Source organism: Ochotona curzoniae, unplaced genomic scaffold, assembly GCF_017591425.1.
Source record: "Ochotona curzoniae isolate NIBS_2020 unplaced genomic scaffold, NIBS_Ocur_1.0 contig_190, whole genome shotgun sequence".
NCBI classification, from domain to species: Eukaryota; Metazoa; Chordata; class Mammalia; order Lagomorpha; family Ochotonidae; genus Ochotona; species Ochotona curzoniae.
The window spans coordinates 48546-59423 of record NW_024465248.1 but is presented as its reverse complement, the minus strand read 5'-3'; the positions used below and the strand labels follow the sequence as shown (position 1 = coordinate 59423).

Genomic DNA, 10878 nt, shown 5'->3' with positions numbered 1-10878 from the left:
CGTTGGGCCGGTGCAGGGGTGCGGGGAGGTGGCAGGTGCTGGCACACTGTGTGGCTGGCCCGGCACCTGCTGCAGGTTCAGGATGCTGTGGATGGCACTTCGCAAGTGCTCACTGAGAGTGTCATCCTGCAGACTATGGCGCGAGAAGCTGGCCTGCTTCATGTCTGCGGACTAGGACTTGCGCCACTTTGCATGTGGCATTGTGGGGGCCTCCCAGCCGGCATCCCTACCCTGGGCGTGGGCGGCTTCATGGGCTGTCCCCTTAAGTAACTGCTGGTACGGTTTGTCCTCCACTGCGGCTAGCTAGCGGATGAGACCACTTGTGGCCTTGTCCACCTTGGCGGGCAGGGGTGTGGCGCTGATGGCTGCATGCTCTTGGTAGCTCTGGCATAGTGGCAGGCGCAGCCCGGGTGGCGCAGGCCCAGGGCCTTGTAAGTGGTGGGTGTGGCCGGCGGTGGCATGTGGTTCATGATGCCGTTCTTCTGGCTGGCCGGGTTGGTGGTGGCCGGGCGGGCACTGCAGGGGCTCGGCGCACTGGGGTGCAGGGGACGGCTGGTGCACAGGGTCTAGCGCCGTGTTGTGCACCACCTTGCTGAGCCTGGTCTCCTGTTTGATCTTGAGCTTGAGACTGATGTGGCTTCGCACCTTGTAGGTCTTCATTGGCGGGCGGGTGCAAGAAGGCGTGGGGCTGTCCTCATTGGCGTCCAGGGAAGAGCAGCAGACCATGAGGAGGAGGACAGGGAGGAGGACGCCCGAGCCCAGGACACGGAAGGCGATCCACCAGCCCCGCCATGTCGGATCACAAGCTTGGTGGGCAGGTGCGACGGCCTGGGTGCATTTCAGTAACTGGGTGGAGACCGTCTCAAATTCCTCCTCCACCTTGTAGTCACTGGGGGAGGGGAGGGTGCCCTGGTACACGTGGTAGGGCAGCAGGCAGTGCAGGGCATCCTGCAGGTAGGGGAAGGCTGTCTTGCAGTTGGGGTGCAGCACAGAGCCTTGGTGTTTGTGCAAATGCTCCAGGAGACAGGCCTCCTTGCTGGGTTGCAGTGCAGGGGCCTTTAGCTGTAGTTAAGGTACAGGGCCCTTGATCACACTCAGGGCTGGGAGGCTGCCGGCAAAGGGGGAGATGTACCTGTGCATGATGGAGGTCCACAGGCAGCAGTGTGCTGGCTTCAGGGGGTGCTGGAGGGGTGGGCTGCATGGTGAGCACGGGGGAGGCCTCCCCAGGGGTAGTGGTGGAGGAGGAAGCTGCCACAGCAGGGGGAAGAGCTACTGGCTGCACCAGCCCATGGGGATGTTGAGCATGGCTACGGCGCTGGGAGGCAGGGTGACGCCCTGCAGGACTGTGGTGGTGGTGGTGGGGCCCGCGCCTGTAGGCTGGCTTTGTGCAGGTAGGCTGCCCGCCACCAGTGACAGGCATCTGGAAGAGCATGGGCTGGCCCACCTGGATGGGTGCAGTGGAGAGGATGTGTGTGGCAGTGCTGTGTGCACCTGAGGGCGGGGCCAGCACAGGGCCCAGGCTCATCGGGTTCGCCACGTTCTGGGTTGTGAGGATGGGGTTGGTGATGAGCTGTCTGTGTGTGTGAGGGGATGCAGCAGCCAGGATCTGGCCTGCCACATTGGCTGGCAGGGAGGAGAGTGGTTGTGGGAGCTGGACGGTGGGGGCGCCAGGCAGTAGGAACTGGTTCTGGCTGGGCAGCTTGTGCTGGGCAGGGATGACGATAGTGCTGCCCTGGCTCAGCAGGTGCACGCTCATGGACTTGCTCAGGATGCCTGATGGCCTCGGTGGCACCGCCCCAGTTGCAGTGGCCGGTGGCTGCCTGAAGACGCTGGTCTGCAGGGTGGGCAGGTGCAGGAAAGCCTGACAACACCACGTTCTGGCCAGCCTTGCCAGCTGCCATGAAGGTCAGGTTCTGTGGTGCCTTGGGCTGTGGTGGGAGGGAGCCCGGCTAGCCCTGGCTGGTGAGTGTGGCACTGCCGGTTGCAAAGGATTTAGGCATTGGTTGGTACAGCTTGGAGAACACCACCCTTGCTGGCTTGTGCTGGATGGGCATGGGCGTATGGTGTAGGATCATGTTGGATCTTCCATCAAATGATTCACTCCCCAAGTGACCACAATGGCCAGTACTGTGCCAATCTGATGCTGGGAGCCAGGAGCTCTCCTGGGCCTCCTACTTGGGTGCAGGGTCCCAAAGCTTTGTGCCATCCTGACTTCTTTCCCAGGCTACAAGCAAGGAGCTGGATGGGAAGTGGGCTGCCTGGATGAGAACCGGCTACCATATGGGATCCCAGAGCGCTCAATGAGAGGACTTTGCCAGCTAGGCCATGGGGCTGGGCCCTAATCTCAGCATTCTAAGCCTAATGAATTCGCTGCAGAATCCACTGACTGACATAGCCCATCTTAGAGTCTCCATTTGCCCAGTTTTTCACTGCCAACATATGGCTGGGGTATTTGATTGATGTGTTCTGTCCTCTGTTGTGGTGCCAGGTATCGTCTGCAGGTTCCCATAGACTGCCATGTGCTCCATGTGTACCTGGTTATGCTTTCCATTGCTCTGTCTGAGCCTCCTAGGTGGCTCAGCTCTGGCACTTGCACTCCATGGCAGACCCTGGAACCTGCACTTCCCTCCATGGGTAGAGTTCTGAGTCTAGCAGTTTGAGTGGGGAAATGCCCAAAGAAACTTTGAAGTGATCCTGGACTAGATTCTTGTGTGTACTTGCAGGTACAGGGCCCGATACAGTCCATCGCCCCAATCAGCTGTGGTTGTAATTACTATGTTGGGTCTGTTTTCAGCCCTGTCTTCCTCTGGAACCAATGGGTGTTGCAGTTCAGCCTGATTCTGCGCAGCACCCACTTGATCCTCACATAAACCAATGGGAACTGCAACCTAGTTGCGGCCACCCACAGTAACCCCCACCAGGCCTGTCCCTTGCCCTAGTTCCCATGCTTGCCAATTTGTGCAGCCAACTAGTTCAGTCTGTCCCATATCCCGTTCAGCTCTCATGCACGTCAAAGGCATTGAAGCCTAGTTTAACCTAACCGGCTCCACTATTCAGCTCACACACATTCTGTTTGTAGCCATTCTGTCCAACCACCCCTCCCCCAGTGCTGGTTTTAATGCTCTGCAGTGGAAGTGGTAAGCCAAGAGGGAGGTGCCCACTGTTTCCCTCCTAGATCACTCAAAACTCCCAGGTCATGCACTTTTCACATGATTCTGTAGTTTAACTTGACAGATTAGCCACCGGTGCCAGCATCTGCTATCTGATGCTGTTGTAAAACCCATCCAACCCTCACCTATTCTGCTTTATGTTTGCCCAGGAGGGACAGCCAATTAAACCTGACTATTCCCTGATCTGGCTTGCCTGAGGCCCACAGGTGTTATAGCCCTGCCTGGTCTGTCCCCATCCAACTCATGCTGTCCAGTGAGCAACATGTTCCAGCAGGGTGCCCTCCATATTCTCCTTACAAGCTTTACCCCCTTCCTCTCTGGTTCCTATGAGTGCTGTGACCCAATCTGGCATGGCCCGCCTCACCTTGGCATTTGCTAGTGTGTGCTCTAGCCTGCCTGGCCTGGGTCACCCCCAATTCCAGCTGGTGAGGGATACAGCCCAGCGTGTACCCTATCCCAGCTGTAATGTGTACTGGTATGTGTTGTGACCATAACTGTCCTGACCAGTACTATTTTGTTGCTCAGATTCATCAGTGGCTGACGGAAACTGGTTCAGCCTGGCCCATCCCTGAACTATGTAGAATATATGTCCTGTAGGAGGGACAGTCAGTCAAGCCTGACTCTTCCCTGATCTGGGTGGCACGAGGCCCACAGGTGTTATAGCCCTGCCTGGTATTAACTCATGCTGTGCAGTGAGTGAGGTGTTCCAGCAGGGGTGCCCTCTGCATTCCCCCTACCAGCTAGTGGGTGCTGTAGCCTACCTGGCCAGGCCAACTCTCAATTCCAGCTGTAATGTGTACTGGCATGTGTTGCAACCATAACTGGTTCAACCCACACTGTTCTGTTGCTCAGATTCATCAGCAGTGATGTGAACTGGTTCAGCCTGGTCCACCCCTGACCTGTTCCAAGTGTCTGTTGGCGGGTACCTTTCCGTGGCCTGCTCTGGGCTGTTTGTTTTGTGCTTATTGTGCTTACCTGCTGGGTTGTGTCCTGACAGAGGAGTTGCCCAGATTGCTCCATGAGAACCTCTCTCAATGCCAGATTTTGCATGTACTGGTAGGTCCATGAGCCAGTCCTATTCAGTCCACTTTCTGTCCTATCAGGAGGAGTGGTCTTTCCTAACTGGCCTTTAACCCATTCTGGTTATTGTTGGATGTTTCAGCGCAGCCAAGGCTCATCCATACCCAAACACAGCTCACACATGGCTCAGTAGGGGCAGAGACCAAGCTTAGTCCATCCCACAGCTACCCTGGTTCTCCAGAACATCAGATGGTGTTGGAGTCTGGCCTGGCTTGGGGCATCCAGTCCCAGTCCACACTTGTGCCAAGGGAGACTGCAGCTGTATCCAGACCAGAATGCATTTCCCACTACAGCCCCTGTGCTCCTCAGTGGGAACCCCAAGTCAGCTACGGTGGACCCTTATCTCCCCAACCAGGCCTGTTCCAAGCCATAAATTGTGTGCATGCCAGTAGTTGCTCTGACACAGTTTGGCTCAGCCTCTCACCTGTCTTGGCCTTTGCCTTTGATGCTGTGGCCTAGCACCCCTGGCTCATGCAGATCAGTAGGTGTAAGAGCCTAACTCAGCATGACTTGTGCTTCATTTTGATTTCTTTTTTTTTTATTGTTACTTACATTGTATTATGTAGTACAGTTTTATAGGCGCTGGGGATTCCCCCCTCCCCTCCCATACCCCTCCCCCCATGGTGGATTCCTCCACCTTGTTGCATAACCATAGTTCAAGTTCAGTTGAGATTCATTCCTTGCAAACACATGCCTAGCATAAAGTTCAGCATCTTATTGTCCAGATAAGTTCAGTGGCCTCTTGGGGAGACCTTCTCTGGTCTGAAGATAGGTCTAACAGAGTAAAGATCCGGTCAGTTAAAAGCCCCAACAAGGCCTCAGTATCAATATACAACATTATGGAATTAATTGACATAGTATTGGGTAAACAATATGTTAAAAATAATGCAAGTTCCATTCTTCGAAACATCTGGGTTGAGACAGTATCAATGACAGGTTCAAAAAATAACAAACAACCATACAAAAAAAAATTACAGGTTAAATCAAGGCAAACATGTGGCATCTAACCTTTTGGGATTCACTCATTTCCCTTAGCATTATAGTTTCCAGTTGGGCCCATTTAGCCACAAAGAACTGCATTTTGTTTTTTTTTTAATAGCTGAGTAGTATTCCATGGAGTAGATGAACCAAAGCTTTCTTATCCAATCTTCTGCTGATGGGCATTTCGGTTGCTTCCATGTTTTTGCAATTACTGATTGTGCTGCAATGAACATACGGATGCATGTTGGTTTGTCGTAAAACAGGTGTTTTGGATATATTCCTAGGAGTGCTATTGCTGGGTCATATGGTATGCAGATTTTGAGTTGTTTGAGTGTTCTCCAGACTGATTTCCATAAGGGCTGTACCAATTTGCAGCTCCACCAGCAGTGGAGTAGGGTTCCCTTTTCCTCACATCCTCGCCAGCAAGCGTCGTTGGCGTTCTTGTTTATGTGGGCCAATCTTACTGGTGTTAGGTGGTACCTCATCGATGTTTTAATTTGGATTTCCCTTATTGCTAGGGAGCTGGAACATTTTTTCATATGTTTGTTTGCCATTTGGACTTGTTCCTTTGTGAAATGTTTGCCCATTTCCCGTGCCCATTTCTTGAGTGGCTTGTTTGTTTTGGTTTTTTGGTTGTTTTGAAGTTCTTTGTATATCCTGGAAATTAGCCCCCTATCGCCTATATCGTGTGCAAAGATCTTCTCCCACTCTGTGGGTTGCTTTTTTACTTTGTTGATTGTTTCCCTTGCTGTACAGAAGCTTCTTAGTTTGATGAGGTCCCAATTGTTTATTCTGTTCTCAACTGCTATTGCTTTTGGTGTCCTTCTTAGAAAGTCGGGACCTACTCCTAGGTCTTGCAGGGTATTTCCTACATTTTCTTGCAAGAGTTTGAAGGTTTCTGGATGTAGGTTTAGGTCTTTTATCCATGTAGATTGGATCTTAGTGTATGGTGATAGATGTGGGTCTATCTTTTTGTTTCTACAGGCTATCAGCCAGTTGTCCCAACAACATTTACTGAAGAGACCTTCCGACTTGCTTGAGTTGTCATTGGTCTTTTTGTCAAAGATTAATTGGCTGTATTTGTGTGGGTTCCCTTTTGGTGCTTCTATTCTATTCCATTGATCTTCCTTTCTGTCTTTGTGCCAGTACCAGGCTCTTTTGATAACCACTGCTCTATAGTATGTCCAGAGGTCCGGGATTGTGATTCCCCCTGCTAACTTCTTATTTTTCAGGATGGTTCTAGCTATTCGTGGTTTTTTGTGTTTCCAGATGAACTTTTGAATCATTGTATCCAGTTCCGTGAAGAATGTTTTGGGCAATTTGATTGGAATTGCGTTGAAAATGTATATTGCTTGTGGTAGTATAGACATTTTAATGATATTGATTTTGCCTATCCAGGAGCACGGGATGTTGTTCCATCTTTTGAGGTCTTGTTCAATTTCCTTTTTAAATAGTTTGTAGTTTTCTTCGAATAGGTCTCCTACGCTTTTGGTTAGATTTATTCCCAAATACTTCATACTTCTCTCTGCTATTTTGAATGGTATCCTGTTGGTTAGATCTTCTTCCATCTTGGTGTTATTTGCGTACACTATGGCTGTTGATTTTCGTTCATTAATTTTGTACCCCGCCACTCTGCCAAACTCTCATATAAGTTCTAGCAGTTTCTGTATTGAGTCTCCTGGTTTTTCTATGTATAGGATTATGTCATCTGCATATAGTGAAAGCTTGACTTCTTCGTTTCCTATACGTATGCCTTTGATTTCTTTTTCTTGTCTTATGGCCTCTGCAAGTACCTCTAGGACTATGTTGAATAGCAGTGGTGATAGCGGGCACCCTTGTCTTGTTCCAGATCTCAGTGGGAAGGGTTCTAGCTTTTCTCCATTCAGTATGATACTGGCGTTGGGTTTTTCATAAATTGCTTTGATTATGTTGTGGATTTTCCCATCTATGCCTACTTTGGCTAGAGTTTTTAGCATGAAGAGGTGTTGGATTTTGTCGAAAGCTTTTTCTGCATCTATTGAAACTATTATGTGGTTCTTGTTTTGCAGTTTTTGGATATGGTTTATAACATTTATGGATTTCCGAATGTTGAACCATCCCTGCATTCCAGGGATGAATCCTACTTGATCCGGATGAATGATCTGTCTGATGATTTTTTGAATTCTATTGACTAGGATTTTGTTGAGAATTTTAGCATCAATGTTCATCAGAGAAATAGGTCTGTAGTTTTCCTTCTCTGATGGTTCTCTGTCCGGTTTTGGGATTAAGGTGATGTTGGCTTCATAGAATGAGTTTGGGAGGGTTGCTTCCTTCTCTGTTGTTTTGAAGAGCTTGTAGAGGATTGGGGTTATTTCTGTTCGGAATGTTTTGTAGAATTCTGTAGTGAAGCCGTCTGGGCCTGGGCTTTTTTTCGTTTGGAGATCCTTGATGACTGTTTCAATCTCTAGCTCGGTTATGGGTTTATTTAATTCTTCAGTTGCCTCCGGACTGAGTTTTGGTAAGTGGTGGGAGTCCAAGAACTTTTCTATTTCTTGGTGGTCCTCAAATTTGTGGGAGTACAGTTCTTTGTAGTAATTTCTAATTATTTTCTTAATGATTGCAGTGTCTGTTGTTATGTTGCCTTTTTCATCTTTAATGCTATTGATTCTCACTTTCTCTTGTTTTTTTTTTTTGGTCAATCGGGCCAGTGGAGTGTCTATTTTGTTTATTTTCTCAAAAAACCAACTTTTTGATTTGTTGATTTTATGTATAGTTTTTTTGATTTCTATTTGGTTTATCTCCTCCCTTGTTTTGATGATTTCTTGTTTCCTATTGTGCGTGGGACTCTTCTGCTGCTGTTTTTCCAGATCCTGGAGGTGTGAGGTTAGTTCCTGTATTTGGCGTCTTTCTTGGGCCTTGACATGGGCTCCGATTGCTATGAATCTACCTCGTAGCACTGCTTTGGCGGTGTCCCACAAGTTTTGGAATGTTGTATCAGAGTTTTCATTGGTTTCCATAAATTTTTTGATCTCATCTTTAATTTCTTCTCTGACCCATTGTTCGTTTAATAGCATATTGTTCAACTTCCAAGAGTGTCTATATTTCGTGGGGAGTTTTGAGTTGTTGATTTCCAGTTTCATCCCATGGTGGTCTGAGAGGGTACATGGTATGATACTAATGTTTTGGAAGTTGTTTAGATTCGCTTTATGTCCTATCATGTGGTCGATTCTGGAGAAGGTGCCATGCACCGCTGAGAAGAATGTATAGTCTGTGGCCTTAGGATAAAAAGTTCTATATATGTCTACTAAGTCCAGTTGTTCTATTGTTTGTGTGAGCTCTGTTGTTTCTTTGTTGAGTTTTTGTTTCGTAGACCGGTCCATTGTTGTTAGAGGTGTGTTGAGATCGCCTACAAGAATTGTGCGGGTATCTATGTCTTCCCTTAAGTTTGTAAGTAATTGCTTTACGTAACTAGGTGCATTAAGATTCGGTGCATAAACATTAATGATGGTGATTGCTTCTTGATGGATCATTCCTTTCACCAGTATAAAATGGCCTTCCCTGTCTCTTTTGATGTTAGTTAGAATGAAATCTATCTCGTCTGAAATTAGGATAGCTACCCCAGCTTTTTTTTTCTCGTCTATTGGCGTGAAATATCTTTTTCCATCCCTTCACTTTCAGTTTCTTTGCATCCTTTCTGGTTAGATGCGTTTCTTGTAGGCAACAGATGGTTGGGTCTTGTTTGATGATCCATTCTATTAATCTCTGTCTTTAGATTGGTGAATTTAGACCATTTGTGTTGAGAGTTAAAATTGAGAGGTTGCAATTTTGCCCTGCCATGTGATTGTGTTGTGTGTGTTGTTGCCTATGTAATTGTCTTGTTTGTGTGGCCTTTAGTTTGGAGACCTTCTTATTTGCCAACTTTGTTTGTGATTTGCCTCCTTTTTGTCCGGGACTAGCGCATTTCTAAGGAGACTTTGCAGAGCTGGTTTTGTGTAAACATATTCTTCTAGTTTTTCTTTGCTATTGAAGTATCTGATTTCGTTCTCATATACAAATGAGATCTTTGCTGGGTAGATTATTCTTGGTTGACAGTTGTTTTGTTTCAGGACTTGGAAGATCTTTGTCCATTCTCTCCTTGCTTGTAGGGTCTCTTCGGAGAAGTCAGCAGTGATTCTGATGGGTTTTCCCCTGTATGTGATCTTTTCTCTACTTCGTACTTGTCTCAGGATTCCTTCTTTGTCTTCATTGGAGTAGAACTTGAGCACCATGTGTCTGGGTGAAGATCTCTTTGGATCATGTCTGTTGGGAGTTCTCTGTCCATCCTGTATGCGGGGTGGATTCGTGTTCCAAGTGTTTTGAAAGTTTTCTTGTATAATTTCGTCAAGCACTGCTTGCATCCCTGCTTCCCTTTCTACTCCCTCGGGGAGGCCGATGATCCGAATATTCAATTTTCTAAGGTAATCCTTCATCTCTTGCATCATTTTATTAGTTTTGCTGAGGCTTGTCTCCAGCTGTTTAATTCACTGGGCACCTTCATTTTGTGTGTCTTCTGTTTCAGAGATCCTTTCCTCTGCCGCATTTATTCTGTTGATGAGGCTTTCAATTTTATTATCTTGGGCATCCAGTTTGGTTTTGATTTGTTGTATTTCGGTGATTATGCGGTTCTGGAGGTCTTCCAGCTTTGTGTCCACGTCTCTGATAGATTTTAGCATTATTTTCATCAATTCCTTTGCTGGTAACTCTTCCATGTCTTCATCTCGCATCGCCGATATTGATAATGGCTTTTGGCCCTTGTTTGGAGGGGTGCTGGCTCTTTCATCTGGAGCACAATTCTTTCTGGTGGTTTTTCCCATTGCGTTGGTGTATTCTGGTGGGGCAAATGGACCCGTGTGTTGAGGGGCCGTCAGGTGCTTTCCTGTAGAGATTGGAGCCTGCAGGCGTGGTGTTGCCGGGCGTGGTAATTTTCAAGGCACCGTTGGTGCGTTCTCAGGGCCCGGGGCTGTAGAGCACCACCTTGGGGGCCCAGTGGATTCCAGGCACACTCTGGGCACCTCTTCTACAGGTGTGACACCCCAGGGCGTGGAGGGATGGAGGCGCTCTCTGGGTGTGCCCCCTTCACGGGAATCCACAGGGCGTAGAAGGTTTTATGTGCTTTCTCCCTGCGTTCTCCGTGTCAGGGACTGCAGGGTTTTTCAGAGCCCACCTGGTGCGTCTCCCACAAACGGGACTGTGGGTGAGGCACTTTCCAGGCGTGGCTCTTGTGCAGTGAATCCACCACTCATGGTGTGTGGGTGTTCAGAGCCCCTGCTCCCGTGTGGCTCCCCCACACAGGCCCTTAGCGGAGGAGTGGCCCAGGCGCCCTGTTAAAATGACTTCACGGCAGGTTCGCACCGTGTCAGTTTGGTGCAGGAGTTTTCAGAGCTCTCCTGGTGGGTCGCCCACGCTCAGAACTGCAGGGTGGGAGGCGAGGAGTGAGCAGTTCACACTATGGGAGTGGTACCTGCATGTCAGGGACACACAGCGCTACACTTCCCAGTTCAGAGCCCTCCTGACACCTGCGCTGCGGAGGTGCTGCTGCTGCAGGCGGGGCCACCCAGCCCGCTCGGCGCAGCGTTCAGAGTCCTCCTGGCGTTGTCACGCACCCACCGGGTAGGGTGTGGGGGATTCC

General features: G+C 48.9%; 1 pseudogene; it reads right to left on the bottom strand.

Annotated features, from left to right (window-relative positions):
* Positions 1 to 303: 303 nt before the first annotated feature.
* On the bottom strand, positions 304 to 2075 carry LOC121149185 (annotated as a pseudogene).
* Positions 2076 to 10878: the final 8803 nt, after the last annotated feature.